Source organism: Argiope bruennichi, chromosome X1 (assembly GCF_947563725.1).
Source record: "Argiope bruennichi chromosome X1, qqArgBrue1.1, whole genome shotgun sequence".
Classification (NCBI taxonomy): Eukaryota; Metazoa; Arthropoda; class Arachnida; order Araneae; family Araneidae; genus Argiope; species Argiope bruennichi.
The window spans coordinates 49,821,295-49,840,846 of record NC_079162.1 but is presented as its reverse complement, the minus strand read 5'-3'; the positions used below and the strand labels follow the sequence as shown (position 1 = coordinate 49,840,846).

General features: G+C 29.9%; 1 long non-coding RNA gene across 2 annotated transcripts in view; it reads right to left on the bottom strand.

Annotated features, from left to right (window-relative positions):
• Positions 1–3,846: 3,846 nt before the first annotated feature.
• The window catches only part of LOC129958746 (uncharacterized), a 53,741-nt gene continuing 38,035 nt past the window's right edge, over positions 3,847–19,552 (bottom strand). The window contains exons 4-5 of one of the 2 annotated variants that reach the window (XR_008783299.1): positions 17,630–18,915; positions 3,847–6,992 (exon numbers count right to left, since the gene is read on the bottom strand). This is a non-coding gene — a long non-coding RNA (uncharacterized LOC129958746). The remainder of the gene's footprint in view (positions 6,993–17,629; positions 18,916–19,552) is intronic. The other variant, XR_008783298.1, reaches the window with a different exon arrangement.

Below are 19,552 nucleotides of genomic sequence, written 5' to 3'. Positions count from 1 at the left end.
CCATAATAAATTCGAATTACATAATTTTGTTACATTATTTATTTGGAAATTCATTACACCATTGAGAAAATTCAAAATAAAAACATCTGAATATGCTAAGCTTTTCTGAATTTGACTTATTACAATTTTCCTTATTTAAAATCCTTTACTATTTATAATTATCTATAGTTAATTTTTTTATTATTCTTTAATATTTATTAGCAAACACAGACAAGGAAACCTTCTTGGTCTCAAAAAAATTCATTGAAACTTTCTTTAATTGCCCTTTTTAATGCTTTCTGTTTCCCTGATTTGAACTGAGCTATCTTTAAAAAATTCTGGTGACATATTGTTGTTAGAATCAATTTGACAAAAACGTTTATGCTTTTCTTCATAAGATTATTTTTTTAAACAATTTGATGTAATTCGGAATGTTTCATGTTTGTAAAGACGGAATTTACAAATAGAATTTTCATTCACTTTCTGAGTTGATAGTTAGATATTTGAAAATTTTCCCATTTCTGTGTTCTTGTTGACAATAATGAGCTTTTTTAAATATTTTGTAAGAATCGTGTTCATTTTTTCTCTGACAGGCAGAGATCATCTGAAAGGAACCTCACTAAAAATTGATTTTAGTGAGGTTTGAAACCTCAAAACCTTGGACTTTTTTTTTTTTTTTTTGGACAGTTAGAAGTAATGAAACCGAGACGAAAAACTGTCATGCATTGCTTTTGATTTCGTAAAATACGAAATGAAAATGCAGAGTTGTAAAAAGAGAGGCTATACTGTTTTTTCGGACTATTTCACGATAGTTAAAAATGCACTAAATTATTATGTACTTCTATGATTTCGTTTTAAAAATGCTTTTTTGCCGTTTACAATATATTTTGTTGCTCTTGTTAGATTTTCTATTTGCGTTATGTACTTAAATTGTTTGTCGAAATTTAAACCTCAGTTCTTTCTGATGCCTTGAAAAGTGTAAAAGAGGGTTAATTCTATATTCTCTTTCTTAATATGATACCAGTGTGTTTGATGAATATGATTTCTCATGTTTGTGGATTTCATATGAAAAAGAAACAAACATAATAAATCCAGAGAAATTTAATCTAAACAATCGGTGTTCAATTTCAAGAAAAGAAATCAAATTGAAGGGTTTGCTGCAAAAAGGAGGTAGCTCCAATTATTCGAGTTTGCAGAAAATCGCGGTGGCATAAGGAGCTACCTCTATATTGCTTGAATTAATGGGTGAACGAACGATTGGAGCTACTTAAACTGGAAGAGAGATTCATATTGTCAGTTTACAGATAAGCTGGTGCTGTCAATCTTTATCACTTTTGCGCGTGCTTCAAGGGTTGTTTATTTCATGAAACGGGGTGGGTGGGTGAGATGAAAGATGAAGCAGAGGATATAAACAAGCAGCAACAAGGTATACTCAGATACGGAAATGAGATTCAAGACGGAATTACTGAAAAAAGCTCATCTTACTGCACATCACCCCTTTTAAACTAAAATCTAGTCTCGAGATCCCGAAACGAACAGTGCATTGATATCTCGGTATGTGTTCTTAAACGAGAAGACACGCCTTCTAAACAATACAAAAATCTCATTTAGAATGGGGATGACCATTACATATTTCTACTCAAAACCAAAATAAATCATTTATCAATAGCATAATGAACAGCTTGTGGAACTAAGTCCATAAACAGCACTGTTGCTCTTTATGTCCAAGTTTGTGTCATCTGGTGAAATGAAAGAAATTAAAAATACATGATGGTTATTTTATAGCTGAAACGTATTCTTAAAGGTCTTTAAATGTTTTAATTATCCGTATGGTTAACATTCGTTCTTTGCCAACAATTGCTATTTTAGATTTGTTGCTTAGTTTTACAATAAATTACGATGAATAAATAGAAAGATATTTTTTTTTAGACACAAGCAAATTTTTCCTATGCATATATTTCGAACTCTTGCAATGTATTATCTATATAAGCCTGAATGCCAAGGTGATGATTAGAGACGAAAAATTCTGCATTGGAATAATTTCATGAAATTTTTATTTTAGAAGTTATGAATTAATTTTGATTTGTAATAAAATTTTTAATAAGAATAAAAAAAAATAGAGAGAAACTAGCTATCAGCTATTTAAAAACCATCTGGTTTAATTGATATCAGTTTTTAAAATAAAATCGTTTTAGATGATAATAAAAGTAATTTGAATATTTTATAGAAAAGTAGTTTTTATATTAAAAATATTATACATAAAAGGCTTTAATTGCGAGCAACGTCGGGTATTTTATATAACTCCATATTTTAAGTATTTTAATATAACTCCATATTTTAAGCATTCCACTGAAACCCAAAACAACCATTTTGCGAGCAATGCCAGACTGTCTGTGAAAACGATTATAATTACATCCAGGAAACTTAAAACCATTATTAATTCCCAGGAAAAGTAATATTCTGGGTAAACCATTGCATTAAAAAAATGGCGATAGATCAAATATTATTTTAAACTAATATTCCAATAAATTGAGCAGTTTTCTCTTGTGTATAATTTGAGACTTTTTTTTTTAAAAAAAAGCAACAAATTCTGAGGTCTGTTTGTTTGCAAAATAAAATATCGTACAGTTTTCTGTATTGCTTACTTTTTAAAACGAAGCATTCAGGTGAATCGTGTTAACAATGACGATGACATATTTCCACAATTTTGTATGTAAACACAATTGCCAATTACATTCGCAACTGGAAATGCTGTTTTTCTGCTTTTTTCAATCAATGCAATCGTTAACTGCATTAATGTTTACCTTTGTGATATCTCTTTTCTTCCGTCATTAATTTTTTCGTTCTTTTCATCCACTCCGGTTGAAATTACAAAGTTCCTTTCAAAATATCTCTTGTGTTTCAAAAGGGAATGTTAATACAACTAAACTAAACTATACTAAGGAATAAAAAAAATGTCCGGTAAACAATTAGTTAATGTAATATTAAGCGAAATTTAACTTATTTCAGCTAAAGTATTGAATTCTTAAATGAGAACGGAAATGAAATTATTTTCCAAAGTATTTTTATATAAAAATTATAAAATAAAATATGAGCTGTTACAATTCTCATCACTTAAAACTTCTATTTTGCAATTTCGCAAGATGTGACTATAATAGACATGATGATTACTCTTATGTTGTCCAAATCGGAGGGAGACGAATAAATTATAAGGATTGATAGATTTCATATGTATCAGAAATTAAAGCTATTGTAGGATTCTTTGGGCAAGATCCTTGTAATTCCTTTATCCAATGACTATGACATCACCTACATCGCCACTCCCTTTCACATTTTCTAAACAAAACAAGAGGGAGGAGGTTTGCGTCGAATTTAGATTTGTGAATTAATATGACGATGCAATATTAAGGTGGATTTTCGACAAAACAGATAAATTAAATTTTTCTATGATCAAGTGAATATGAGTCACCACTCCCGCTCAAAACCTCCACATCATAATAGCAAGAAGAAATTTCCATCCAATCTGGCAGTCCGGATTAATATTATCAAATCTGCGTGTATAAGTCGAATTTTCTGCAGAATCGGGTCATATTACCCGTCCCCGATCTCAAAGCAAAAATTACCATCAGGTTATCATGGGCCTATTAAATTTTAAAGCAATATATTTAATAGCACACCACCGCTTAAAAAGATTTGATTCCTCAAATTACAATTTGGATTCATGTAATTTAATTACTATCACACATAAATGATTTATTTTTTTATTCTGGTAACTCGCAAGTAAATTAGATTTTACATTTGGCTTTATATTTTTAAGATAATTGTGTTATTCTGGAGATACAGGTAAATATCACAGAAAGACAGCAATGAAAGTGAAGATAAGCAATTTATTTAATGCATGAAAGTACATATGCATTACTGAATAAACATTCAAAAAGTTCTGTATGTTAAGATACATATATTCAAGGCGGTTACTTTTATCCAATAATTTTCTTTGAAAATAAAACAAGACACTGTCGTATCAATGCAATTGGAGCTATTAAAATCAAGCTATTTTAAAAAATATTAAATGATAAAAATTAAAATTATTCGATCCCAAGAAAAAGTTTTATCTCACTTTTCATGGTATCATGAAATTATGTTGAATTCAAAAAAATTGAAATATATTAAATTCTTTAAAATATAAATAAATAATAATAGTGAAATTTGCACAAAAATGTACATTTTCATTGGGATAGTTCTATAAAATTTGATGAATTAATATTAAATTTAATTATTAAAATAATTTGAATGTTAAATATTTGAAATAATTACATTCGTTTAACAAGATTTACTCTGAATTTCTTTAGATTGTAGAAATGAATTGCGTTAATGAAGGGGGAAAAAATAGTGGAACGAAAGCTCAAAGTGTTATTAAAAATAATAGAATGAATATTTACAAAGATTTTAAGAGTTCTCATAACATGAGAATTATGTATTGAGAATTATGTATGTACATTAGCTGTGACATGTATAAGTGAATCGAACACAAGTCAACAACCCATATATATATAACAGTAAATAAAAAATATAACACCAACAAATATATAAAACAATTAAAAGCATCGAAGAAAATACTGGAAGTATTCTGAAAGTATTACTGAATACTTGAAATATATTAAAGTCTTTAAAATATAAACAAATAATAAGTAGTGAAATTTGCACAAAAATGTACATTTTGATTGGGATAGCTTTATAAAATTTGATAAATTAAAAAGCCTGAATAATATTAAAATATTAAATACTTCAAACAAATACATTAATCTAACAAGAATTTACTCTGAATTTCCTTATATTATAGAATAGAACCAAAATTCATAAAGAAGAAAAATAGAGGAAAACATTATTAAAATTTTAAACCGTTATTAAAAATTACAGAATGATGATATTTACAATGAATTAAAGAACTTTCATAACATGAGAACTATGCATTCACATAAGCTGTGACATGTACAAGTGAATAGCAAAGAAATCAACAAATACATTATTCTCAAATGTATATATAAGGTAGTAAATAACAAATATAACACCAATTAATATATGAAACACTTAAAATCATCGATAAAAATACTAAAAAAAGTAAATCCCATTTTTCCAAGCTGAAAGAAATAACTTAGAAGATATGGCAGCAGAATTTTTAAATCACAAACATGCAATAAACTTTGTCCACAGAATTTAAATACACACTTCGACACGAATATAGTACAAGAGTACTAGTTAAAATGCTCAAATAATTTTCATCAAAACTAGAAAATTTCCAGTTCCATTACTTTCGATTTTCATCGCTTAGTCAGGATTTAAAAAATGATGTACAGTATTTACAGTCATTTCTCTGGGATTTTGATATACATCGGAATAGTCTATTCCAGTATCCAGACATGCATGCTTTCATAAAAATGTATTCAAGTCATTTACCAAATGCTCTGTTTTATTACTGGTCTGCTTGCTGTGAGTTTTGTTTTAGTAGTAGAAACGAAACTCACAAGAGTGTGTCCATCTTTACTTCGTAGTTGTCTTATGCTTTTAACAGAATGTTTCCCACATCATTACAATATTAAATTCTAACTACCATAACAGAAACTAAATTTTCCGAAAAATCTCATATCCTGCCACTTCATTCCATATCGCAATAATGTCCTATAGGGAATAATACACACTTCGACTTAAATACAGCACTAAAGAACTAGATGAAATGCTCTAATAAGTTTCACCAACCGCGAAAGAAGAAACTAGAAAGTTTCCAGTTTCATCACTTTTCTTTTATCGTCGTTTGGAGCAGGATGTTTGCTTTCATAAAAATGTAACTAAATCATATACTCAATGTCTTATTAAATAGCATTCCGCTGTTTTGAGATTCTCTCAATTACGCTGAAGAATGTGACAGAAATGGTGAGAAAGGCAAGTTCTCAGCGTCATTATATTTGTACATTCCTATAATTTCTCACTTAGTTATGGAAATAATCCATAGTATCTACACAAATTTATCGATAATTTCTAAAGATTAATTAAGATTCTATGGCAACGTTGTTCCATTATAAAAATATTATTAATTCTTACTGAATGTTGTTTTGAAAATTGTTTCGCTGCTCTGTAGAAGGAAAAATGAGATTCAATTCTATTACAGGATTGCTTTAAACAGCAAGAGTGTGTTCACCTTCATCATCTGTTGTTGTCTTTAGCTATTAAGAGTTTTTTTTTTCCCATTATCATTACAAGATGAGATTTCTAACTGCCATAACAGAAACTAAATTTTATGAAAAACCTCATATGCTTTTACACCATGTCTCTGGATAATGGGTTGCAATTTACAAGCACTGGCTGATCTTGTTTTGAAACTCAGATTACGATTATTTATTAATTTTTTGTGAGTTCTCCAACGATTTATGGATCCGACGGCATAAAGGACAATGCATTCTCTGAAATTACTTTTTTTGCTTAAAAGCGGGGTGGCCGATCTTGTTTTGAAACTCAGATTTTGTTTTGGAACTCAGATTAGGATTATTTATTATTTTGTTCTGAGTTTTGCAACGATTTATCGATCCATCGGCATTAAAGACAATGCACTCTTTCAAATTACTGTTCTCGCTTAAAAGCGCAGAGTTCGTGTTAAGAAATTTGTAGAATTCTGTATAAATTTTGTGAAGGTAGTCGTCAAGTTCTTTTCTAAGTTCGTCCGGGATGCTGCCATCTTTCGGGAGCTTAGCCATAGCCTCCATCTGAAGAACTTGTAGATCATTCTCATTAATTACCGTTGGCGGAAACGAAAGACCAATGGTTGAGCATCCTAATATACGCGCCAAGTATATTGTGCGACAGCGTTGGTCCTCTTCACAGAAGTACTTTACTTTATCAAAGTTTGCAATTAAAACTGCCAAAGAAACAAATGCCTTTTGTTTTAGTGGTGCGACATTCTCTGAAAACTCCTCCTGAGATCCTTCAGCTGCCATATTCCTAGTTTTTGACTTTTTTGGAATCTGCAATAAATAAATAAGTAAAACATATTTACAGCTTATTTCACAAATAAGAAATAAAATATTAGTTGTATTTTATAATTAATATGTAAAGGAACAGAAAAGTGAAATGCTAAAGCAGTTGCATAAGATTGAACAGAAATCCAGTGAAGTAAGTAAAGATAAACACACACACACACACACACACACACACACACACACACACACACACACACACACACACACACACACACACACACACAGACACACACAAAAAAAGAAGTTATATTGGAATCAGTAACAGAAAAAAATATTCAGTTTTCTACCAATATTAGCTAAACAAAACAAAATTGTTATGAAATATTTCATGCCAAATCAGACTGAATCCATTGAGTTGCAATGTTTTATTATACTATACGACTTTACAATCAAAATTTTATCTCATATAATTGTTTCAATTTTTAAGGTATATGAATACTTTTAGGATGAAGTTTTTGGGAAATGTTATAAAATATTTTGAATTTTGAATTTTCGCGTAAAACACATATAAAGCATCAATATACAAGTTAAAAGATAAAAGTCTATTGTAATTTGGAAGAAATATGGGGGTATTTTGAGCAAAAACCTTTCCAGTTTAGAAATGTATCAAATCATTTCTACAAATTCGGCAATTTAGAAATTGCATTTTTCCCCCTCTTTTATGAACTAAAAATATAAGTTGTATTTCAATTGGAATCTTCAAACATTAGGGTTTAAAAAATTAATAACTTTAAAATTCCGATTTTCTTTCGTATTGTTGAGTATTAAAATAATAGTTAAACCATACCAAATGAGCTGATTTTTTATTCCTTGATTAAGGAAAAGTTGATCACACTGGAAAATTATTATATTGAATTTTAACAAAAAAACATGCATTAGATTTTATTTATGAAGATTTTCATTAGACGATTTTACCAAAATTTAGAATTTGTGAAAAAGTATTTAATGATGTATAATAGAATAAAAGCGTGAACAGTGTTAATATAATTAGCAAAATTATCTTACATACATATCTCAGTAGGATTTTTAAAAAGAAACTGTCCAGAAATTAAGAATATTGAATAATTTGAATTGACTGAAATGGAATTAGAGGGAACTTCTAACAGTGCAATCAAAGGAGTATCAGTGCTTATTAGAAATCATTGTATAACAAAGAAAAAAAAAATCAAAATCTAATAAAATTTTATTGAAATAAATAAAAATAATTTCGACCCTTTATCAGTAAAATAAATGAAGTCAATCCTGCGAACTCAATTCAAAGTAATTATTTTATTTGAATACTAGCCGCCTTTGGTGATCACTTGGTTCACACTGGGATTAATGCTTGCTAAAAATTTCAATTAAAAATTTTGTGTAACTTGTTTATAATGACTTCCTCGGTTAAGTATTTTAATTCACATTTTGGCAGACGTAAATTCCTAACATATTAGAAGCTTTACACTCTTTGTTCGCCGTGCTTTGCATTTTCCTTATCTACTGTCTTTATTATCCTGCATGCAATTGAATATATATCAAATTTTGAACGAGATCTAACAAAGAGTTTGCCGCCTGACGGTCAGTACTTTCGCATTTAAGTAAATGTAATGACCAAAATAAAAGAAATTTGGCATGTTATCTTATAATTACAATGGAATCGGCTAGTGTCAATCTGTTGGAAAAAAGGTGCCCAAAAGATAAATTCGATTTTCAGGTGCATGTGTTTTTGCAAGAATTAGCCGTTATGATCACGGGAGAGATCCAGCAATAATACTATATTCACATCAAATGTCACTATTTTATAATTATTACCCTCTGAATCCCTTCAGTTTAATGCGGAGAAGAGAATAACATCTTTATTAGAGCATGGAAGAAAGTTTAGAGAAGACCACTGCAGGTGGTTTCTTGCTTTTCTTCATCTTTCGCTTTAATGTTTGATCATAATTAGAGTAAAAATTTATCTTTTTTCCATTTCAGATGAAATTTTTTGAAACGTTTGTTTATATTTACGCTGCAAAGCAATTTTTTGTATAATATTCCAATTTTTTTCTTTGATGGATATTTTTCTCATAATAAATAAGAACAAAAACGGAAAAAAACCTGTCATGTAAAGGCAATTTCTATATGCAATGCATTCAAGTATAAGTAATAATAATGCAGAGAAATTAGAACTAATTAAATAATTAGTACTACTAAGTAATGTTAGTACTAATAACGAAAACCTTATACTCTTAATCAGAGGCTAACATAAGACCCAGAGAAAATATCAAAACAACGCACAAACTAATCGTCTAACTACAATTCTTATATGATCTACCCTCTATGAAAATGTTATGCCAGTTGGGATTTGAAGTTAAGCCTAAAGAATTATATACAAAATATTTTAGAACCAATATCTCAACAACTGGTCAATACATATTAATAATTCAAACAGATTAATTAAACTATTTATAAAAGCTAAATAATATCCCAGCCATAAAGACAATTATTAAGAAATATATGGGTAAATCGAGTAAAAGCACTAAGTATATTTTAGAACGTAATGACCGTTAATTTGAAATGTACATTATATTTGATTATTTCTGAGGGGACCAAAGTATCAGTGCTAGCTTATATCGACCCTGACCGATACAATGCAGATTGATTTTACATTTTTCTTACATCTCACATTTTCCCCACAAATATTTTTTCTTATTTCTTATTTCCATCTTCGCAAATGTTTTAACTATTAATATAGCAAATATTACTTGAGCAAGGATATCGACATCTCATTAAAATCTTTCCAAACAATTTTAAACTAAACAAAAATACTTTTTTAAAGTTGCATTATGATGTTTCACGAGTTGACTGTATTTAATATTCATTATACAATTCTATCTATTAATACTAAAGGGGGAAATATATATTTTCTGTCTTTTCAATGCATTACAAGACGAAGTGTTAGAATTAAAGCTACCAAATTTGGAGACAAATATACTTTGGGGAATAGGGACGTGCAGTTTAAGTAATTTTTCGAAGCTTCAATCAATTTTAATAAATCGAAGTTCTTATGGTTAGTGATAACTTCTGAAAATATGACCTCACAGAAAGATAATTACTAAATATGCCATCTTATTTCACAAGTATGAATTTTTTACTAATGTTTGTAAGTAGTTTCACTTATTGAATTTTAAATCAGAGTTGTTCCCTAGCACCATCAAATCTGTTAAGAGTTTTTTTTTCCCCCTCCCTTCTGTTAACAAAGGCTATGGTATCTCAGCTAACATTTTAAATCAAGAATTTTACTTTGTGCTTAACCAATAAAAAAGTGAAAGTAATTTTATATCTTAACATTTAAAAGATTGTCTCTCACCTTAAGCACAAGTTAACTTGATTTCAGGATCAAATCTTTCATGCCATATGTATTAAGTGTGCATAAATTATTTAAGAATTTTCATAACTTCTAAAGTTATAGATATTTTTAACATTGCATGCACAGAATATGTCATAAAGGATTGACCAAATAATTCATGTATAATTACATAATCTCATTTAACTCCAGAACAAATATGAATATCATAAAAATTTTAACATATTTTCAGTTATTCAAGCTTAGTGTCGAATTCTTAGTTTCTTCATGCAGTATATTAACTCACTGTCTGTATTTGACTTCATAGTAATATCTTTGAATTAAAAAAAAATATTTAAAAAAGGGGTAACTTTTTATGAAAGTAAAAATTTTAATAAGTATTCTTTTCTTAGCATTTCAATGATTATGATATCGAATACTAAGTTATTTTCTTAAACTTAACACGATGAAAGCAATTATGCGAAAATTTGAAGTATAGTTTCTTTAAAAACAATGGCCCTTTTAAATAATTCGTTTTATAGCGCAACGCTAATTTTATGGCGAAAAAAAATCAAAGTTCCTCTCTTGGTTGTTGTGATGCAAATTTATAATGAAATAAATTCATTCCAGCTCGAAAAGTAGCAAAAATATCCAATTAAGAGCTCTTTCCTATCTCCGCGCTTGTTCCAACACGCGCTTTTTTTTTTTTTAATTTCTATACAAAGCATTTTTATTATTACTGATATTTAATATCGGTTCTTCTTATTCAGCTTAATTTATAGCGATTCTATGCAATATTTTAAGCACTTGAAAACACTTATCGTTTTTTTTTTTTATGTCGATTGATAAAAATATTCCGTAAATAGAAATATGATCTTTCGTGTATATTATAGAGATTGATTCTTGTATATTATAGAGTATAGTGTATATTATAGATAGTATGATTCGTGTATATTATAGAGTATAGTGTATATTATAGATAGTATGATTCGTGTAGATTATAGAGTATAGTGTATATTATAGATAGTATGATTCGTGTAGATTATAGAGTATAGTGTATATTATAGATAGTATGATTCGTGTAGATTATAGAGTATAGTGTATATTATAGATAGTATGATTCGTGTAGATTATAGAGTATAGTGTATATTATAGATAGTATGATTCGTGTAGATTATAGAGTATAGTGTATATTATAGATAGTATGATTCGTGTATATTATAGAGAGATATTTACTTTTGCTTTTATTAGTAAAAAAAGTCTTTTCAAACGTTCATAATACCCTTGTCTACATCAGAAACGATGTATGCGTACGGAACTTAATAGTTGAATCTGAAAATCAATCTAGATAACTAAATAAATAAGAATATTAAAATAAGTTTATATTTGCAATAATATTTATAATGAGCTATGATCCCAGCCACACATTTATCTGCTTTTGTGCATGTAAGTAAATATATCTGGCAACAGATAGTCAAGTGCGCAATTAATAAAATATGTTTAGTTCCTGATTGACGCTTATCTTGTATTTAATAATTTACAAAGTTATTTCATGGTATCAGAAGCGCCGCTTGAATATTATTTCGATGAATAAGAACTTTGAAGTGTTTTCTAAACATGCCTGATGAAAATAATGCATCTTTCGCTCACTTTCCTCATGGTTGGAGGTCATGTAAGAAAACGTGGCCGTCAAATGGAAATTCTGGCCACAAAGTTTTGATTTTAACGCAATTGCAGCGTAGTTAGGGAATAAACCTGCGGAAGTTCAAGCAGATAATTTTATGTGAGCTATAGGGCTGGCAGCTATTGTCATTTTTAATACTTTTGGATTATCCGATGAGGAGGCAAACAATCGAGATATTAAAGAAAAGTTTAATAATTACTTTTCGCCGAAGCCTAACGAGGTTTATACGCGCAACTATTTTCAACTGTTTACAAGATAAGCAAGAACTTTTTGATTCTTATCTGACGAAATTAAAAACCAAAGTAGTGGATTGCTCTTTCGGTATTGTTTATTACGATTATAGATAGTTTACGTGAATTATTACGTATTACGTGAATATGTACCGATAAAGTGCGGGAACTGACACTGAGTAAAGCAACTGATATATGTCGTGCAAGTGAACAAGCATCAACTCAGCTAAAAGAGATGCATGTAAGTAAAAATAATGAAAGCGAAATTCTTTCTTTGAAACTTTTTACAGTACAAGCATCTACTAATGCGACAATTTTAAGCAAAAACCTGAAAATAATAAGGGAAAAAAAGTTATGTTGGCGTTGCTGTTTGTCACATGAATTCCTTAATTGCCCTGCGTCCAGTGTTCTTTGCAGGAACTGTAACAAGAAGAACATTATACATGCCAGTGTAAATTTAAATTGAAAAATAAACGTTATTATAAAGTAAAAGTGCACGAAATAAAAAAAACTTTTTCTTATAGTGAGGATTTAACTTGCGATACTCTTTAAATAGGTGAAATATGGATAGAATAAAGGAAGACTCCAATAAGAATTCATGGTTTACAACTAAAATATTTGATAATGGTAATACTGTTAAATTTAAACTTGATACTGGTGCCGAAGGAAAAGTTATTACAAAGTCAGAAATGCGTAAAGCTTTTGTGCCACTTTACAAATCTCCCATACGCCACTTAAGATCTTTTAATAATAGTTTTATACCAGTTTTAGGTGAACATATATCTAGAGTTCTAGATATATGTGAACTGTATCATAGAAAATAAATCAGCGAAACTTAAGTTAATGTTAGTTGACTGAAAATTTAGTTGTGTTCTCGGATGTGAAAAACTAGGTTTGATTCAACGTAACCATGTACAAGCACAACTGCATGAAATTAAAACTAATAACTCTGATAAAAGATTTGATGGCATTGGATGTATTAAGAATTTTGAATATGATATTGAGCTTCAAGATGTGCCAAATTTGCTATACACCCTCCTCGCAGAAAACCATATGCTTTGCGAGAAATCACTAAAGCCGAATTTCATTTCATGGTTAAGATGAATATTTTTAAACCGGCTACTCATGCTACCCCTGCAGTTAGCCCTTTGGTTATTGTTAAAAAGGTGAAAAAGTCCGCATATGTATGGATCCAACGGATATAAATAAAGCTATTAAACGACATCATTATCCTCTTAATACAGTCGAAGATATTGCTGCACGTAAAGGATCATGTAAATATTTTACTTTACTTGATGCTAAGCGAGGCTTTTGGCTAATTCGTGTGTTCAAAAGAACGTCCGATTTTCTGACTGTGAATAAATACATTTTGGGGTCGTTACTCCTTTCAGAGACTCTCTTTTGGCTAGGCATCTGCCCTAGAAACATTTCAGCGAATAATGCAATCTATTTTGAAGGGTTTCAAAAATGTAGAATGTTCTATGGATGATATCTTTATTTGGGCCAATACTAAAGATGAGTTACAAAAGTTAACTGAAAGTGTTATTCAAAGGCTGCTTGAGAACGGCGTACGTTTTAACAAAGAAAAATGTGTTTTTGGCAAAAATAAAATCTTTAGGTCAAGTGTTTTCTCCGGAAGGCATTGAAATAGATCCATCAAAAATTAAGGCCGTTGAAAATTTGAAAACGCCTACCAGTGTTGCCGAATTACGAAGATTTAAGGCATGGTAAATTATATCTCCAAATTTATTCCTCATTATTCAACAGTATCAGAGCCTTTACGTGATTTGGAAATCGTCAACTGATCGCGAAAGCGCCTTTTGAAATTAAAAGAAGTTTTACAAAATACTTCGAAATTAGCTTACTATAACGTAAATAAACAGGCGGTAGTTTCAGTGGATGCCGTAGGAGCTGTTTTGCTTCCAGAAGACAGACCAATTGCATATTCTACAAAAGCTTTGACTCCTGCGCAACAACGAACAAGGCCTTTGCTATTCGCCACGGATGCAAAAAGTTTCATGATTATATTTATGGCAAATCAGTGGTAATTGAAACCGATCACAAGCCTTTAGAAATGATTGCCAAAAAGCAATCAGCACCACCCCGTTTACAACGTCTACTGTTTGAAACACTAAGGTATTCTCCAAAAATAGTGTATAAACGTGGCTCAGATATTTCAATACCTGATGCCTTAAGCCTTGATTGCAAAGTTGAATCTTAGAAATATCCAATGAAGAATAAGGAACTTTTGAAATAGTTTTAGATCTACCACTTCCAATGACAACCAATTCTGAACTTTTGTCTGCAACGAGGATACAGAACTGCAGCAATTGAAGTTATTAATTATGAATGACTGGCCACATTCTATTTAAGAAATTCCACATCATCTTTGAAAATATTGGAACTATAGAGAAGAATTATCAGTGTACGATAATCTATTCAAATCTAAATGCCTGACAGTGCCAAAGTCCTGCAAAATAAATATCTGAAATTAATTCATCAAGGATATCTTGGCACTAGTCTCTCGAACTCGAGCTTGGCACGGAATGTCTAAAGACATAACAGACTATATTCAACACTGTTCAGTGAGTCAACAAACATCCAGTTCTCTCAATACAGAACCTTTATTGATGAAACCAGTGCCTCGTTGCCCATGACAAGAGTCGCTTTTTTTTTTTTAATTTGCTGGTAATAGCTATTGTTTATTAATTGATAGCTATTCTGAATATTTTGACTTTAAATGGCTCGAACATCCTAACTGTGGAGTTGTAATTAATTATTTGAAAGACAACTTTGCCACCCATGGAATACCATATATCTTAGAGTCGGATAATGATCTGCAGTATAGATCACATGCTTTCCATAATTTTGTACATGAGTGGAAAATCAAGCATCAAACTTCAAGCCCCCATTATCCTAAATCAAATGGATTAGCTGACAATTATGTACAAATAGCCAAATTAATTTTAAAACGTTGCAAAATCGAAGGTACTGACTACAGATTGCCTCTCCTCAATTGGCGAAATATTCTCAACGTAAGCAATTACCTTCTCCTGTTCAATAACTTTTTGGTTGTCCTACTCGTACTTTAATCCCCTTATATCCATCTCAACGTCTTTCTAGAATGTCATCATCGGGTTCTCAACGAAAAATAAGAGAAAAACAACTACCTAACTCTATTAGCGATCCTTGTCCATCCAGTGATGCAGTAAATTCCAACCAAAATGATCCTGATACTGTAACAACCCTTCCTGGTCGTGTGATTAGCCCGCCAGAAAGACTAACATATTATTAACTCTTGTGTTTTTTGTTATTATTCAAATGCTTATGCACACTTATTAATACTCAAGTTTTTTTTATTAATTAATGTTTTATTAATTCTAATGTTTTATTCATTAAATTTTTAAAAGGAAAAATGTAATAATATTTATAATGAGCTGTGATTCCACCCACACATTTATCTGCTTTTGTGCATGTAAGTAAATATATCTGGCAACAGCCAATCAAGTGCGCAATTAATAAAATAGATTTAGTTCCTGATTGATGTTTATCTTGTTTACTTTGTATTTAATAACCTATAAAGTTATTACAATATTTAAGAAATTTTATTTTAATTTCGAAGAATAAGAGTTAAAATTCAAATAATTTATTTCTTAGTTTAGCGTCCCCTGGTAATGGCTCCGAGAGAACTTTCCAGCCTGCCTCACCCTATTTACTCCACTACTTTTAATTGCTATGACAAACTCATGCTGATAGCTAACATTCTCATGCTTATAAGTAACATTCTGTTATTTATCGCCATATATCAGTATTAAAACACAAATGACATAATTCATTAATGAATAATCTTTCTAGATGTGAAAATAGATATCATTTTTTGAATCGCAGTTAATAGTTGGAAAATAATAAAAGATGTTCTGTTTTATAATTAATTCTCATGTCGAGTTTTTTCCTGTCTATCTCAACTCGAATATATCTATCATAAATTATTAGAATTTTAAATTGAAAATGCCTTTATGCGTAACGGTCTTATCAATGTCTTTAGAGCCGCTGAATGAAGAGAGATCTTGCCAGTATGCATGAGAATGTGCTATAAGATATTTCTCTATTAGAACACTTTAAAGACAAATGGAAAATCCAGTAGCTCATAACCATGATGCTAATGGTTGTAACCTGAGAAACTGCATAAATATGTGTATCATAATAGAGAAAGTACAAAAATCATTTTGGTGCATTTTTAATGCACTTGACACAATGTTATTTCTCCTTCACTATCGCTATATGGCACTATTATGTAAATATACATTCTATGACAGGATTCATGCTTCTTTTCAAGTTATAACTTGAAATAAATAAAAATATTGTGAAACTTGTTTGCGTTTTTTGATATCCGAAGTTACCATTTTTGAAAAACTCTGAGAACAAATTAATGAGAAATTGAACACTTTCGCACCCGTTATGAAGAAACGCAGTAAGAAAAATATGTTTAAAAAAAAAAGGAGACTGGAATTTGCGATGCATAATTCAAATATTTGTGCTATCTAGTAAGTATGAAGAATATAATAATAAGCACAAAAGAATTTCTATTCAATAAACAGCACACACAAAACAGACTTTCTCAAATTTGTTTGAATGGAGTGATAACTATAGTCTGTGTATTTTCTGTAAGCGGCTCAAGGTCACATTTTCTACCGCGTTACTGGTACCAGACAACCAATAACGAGGTAGAAAATGTGACCTTGAAACGCCTACAGAAAATACACAGACTATAGTTTTAGAAAACTCTCTTTAGCGTCAATTTTATAACTGAATAACAAATACATTTTAAAAAATAAATCAAAGGAAACTCGGAAAATATATGTGACAGTAACATCTGTTAAATCGTCAGTTTTCATTAGCATTTATAAAGTTTTTTTTGCTTTGCAATTTTAATATGTTATTATGAAGTCATGTTTTAAATTCATAAATTATTTGATATATAAATAAAATTTGAGGTTTCGTCGGATTTTTGAAAATGGCTGCGATTGCAACGAATCAGTTTCTGAGTTAAGATTAAAGTTAAATAAAAAGTGCATAGGAAACAGCAAATCGCAAGCATTATGTTGTAAGGAATAAACACTTTTACAAACACAATGATAAGTAATAAGTTATTCTGCAATAAATTGGGAAACTAGAATTCACGTGCTTTTGAATAACATTTAATTGTTTGATAATAAATAAATTTCATGGTTTGAAAAATATATGAATTTACATATTCTACGAAATTATATATTTATTTAATCAGAATATTCAAGTTTTCGTTTCTTATCAGTTTTCACTAAATCATTACTCACTTTTAACTGTTCAACAACACTGACATAAACACTGTAAAACTGAGCACCTAGAGGCGTTTGTTTGAACTCACCTGGTTTCACAAGTAAAATAAAATAGGCCTATAATCGAATATAGGTTTATAACAATATAATATAATGAGCGTCTTCACAATGAGGTGCAATACACTCGGGGAAATTCTTGCATAATAGCCAATCCTCTTTTCCATCTAGGGGAATATCTCTCCACAACTTCATAAATGGAGGTTTAACTTTGTCTTTATAGATATTCGATGTTCTATAAGAGTACACATCATCTTCTGTCACATTATCCCATACATTTAAGAAGAATTTCTTCAGAATATAAAGCACAAGCAATGGAGAACTTGTTACTTTATTTTGTTTTTTGATCCATCGAGGTTAAGAACGATGCATGCTTTGAAATCAGTGGGCGTATTGTTTATGTTAATAAAGTTGCACATTTGTGAATAGAGGTAAAAGATGATCCATAATTTTAACTGTAAGCTTTCTCAAGACGATAAACGCCGAGTCTCTATAGAGCATCTGATTTCAAATCTTGCTATTATCATAAGATAATTCCCTTTCCCAGGCCGCATGAGGGGATGATACACAATAGTCTAGATTGACATACAGATTTTCACATAGTCTTCTTATTTTAGTAAAATCCACATTTCTACAAGCTATATTAATCCAAGCGATATGTTCTTCATCTTGTTACTGTCTTCTGTTATTAAGATAATTGTTTTCCTCTTCATTACAATAGAGATTTCTAACTAAAATAACTGAAACAAAGTCTTCTGTAAAATACGATATATTCTCACTTCATTCAATATCCTAATAGTGTCCTTCGGGGAAAACGTAATTCATAAGCACTGGCAAATTTTATTCTGCAACTCAGATTAGGGTTATTTATTATTCTACGAAGACTTTCTCTTTGATTTATCGATCCGTTGGAGTAAAGAACAATGCAAGTCTTTAAATCGAGTGTTTCAAACAGAAGTACATAGTTTATGTTAAGAAATTTGAAGGTATCGGAATAAATTGTGCAAAGGCAGTCAGCAAGTTCCGCTTTAACTATTTTAGGGATGCAGATATCCTTTAGTTTATTTACAGCCTCCAATTTAAATTCGTTTTTAATTCTTTCATCTGGATAAATTGCCATATTCGATAACATATCAGGAGTTACAAATTCGCAATTAATGTGACTGTTTATGTTTTCACACATACGCTTAATTTGATCCAAGTTTGAAATTAAAACTGCACAAGAAATACGTGCGATTTCTTGTAGTGTTGGGACTTCCCTTCTTGTGCGAATAGGGCTAACTATAGGGATATTCATTCTTTTTGACTTTTTTGGAATCTGCAACAAATAAATAAATACAATACGTTTATAGCTTATTTTACAAATATGAAACATAATATTAGTTGTATTTTATAATTAATATGCAAAGGAGCAAATAAATAAATTAATGGCAAAGCAGTTGCATAAGCTCCAGCAGAAATTCAGTGATGCAAGTACAGATAAACAGAAAAAATTAAGTCACATTGGATTCCGTAATGCAAAAAAAATATTCAGTTTTCTTACAATATTTCCTAATCGAAACACAGCTGTTATGAAATGTTTTATGCCAAACCAGACTGAATCCATTGAGTTGTAATATTTTATTACATTGCACGACTTTACAATCAATATTTTATCTCATATGATTGTTTCAATCCTTAAGGTATACGACTACTTTTAGGATGAAGTTTTTGAGAAATGTTATAAAATACTTTAAATTTTAGCGAAAACACATATAAAGCATAAATATACCAGTTAAAAGACAAGTCTTCCGTAATTTGGAAGAAGGGGGAGGGGGGATTTTGAGCAAAAACTTTCCAGTTTGGAAATTTATCAAATTATTTCTACAAACTTTTGTAGATAAGAAATATATATTAAAATTTGAAAATATCAATTTCCCTTCAGGTTATTGAGCATTAAAACAATTGCTAAATCT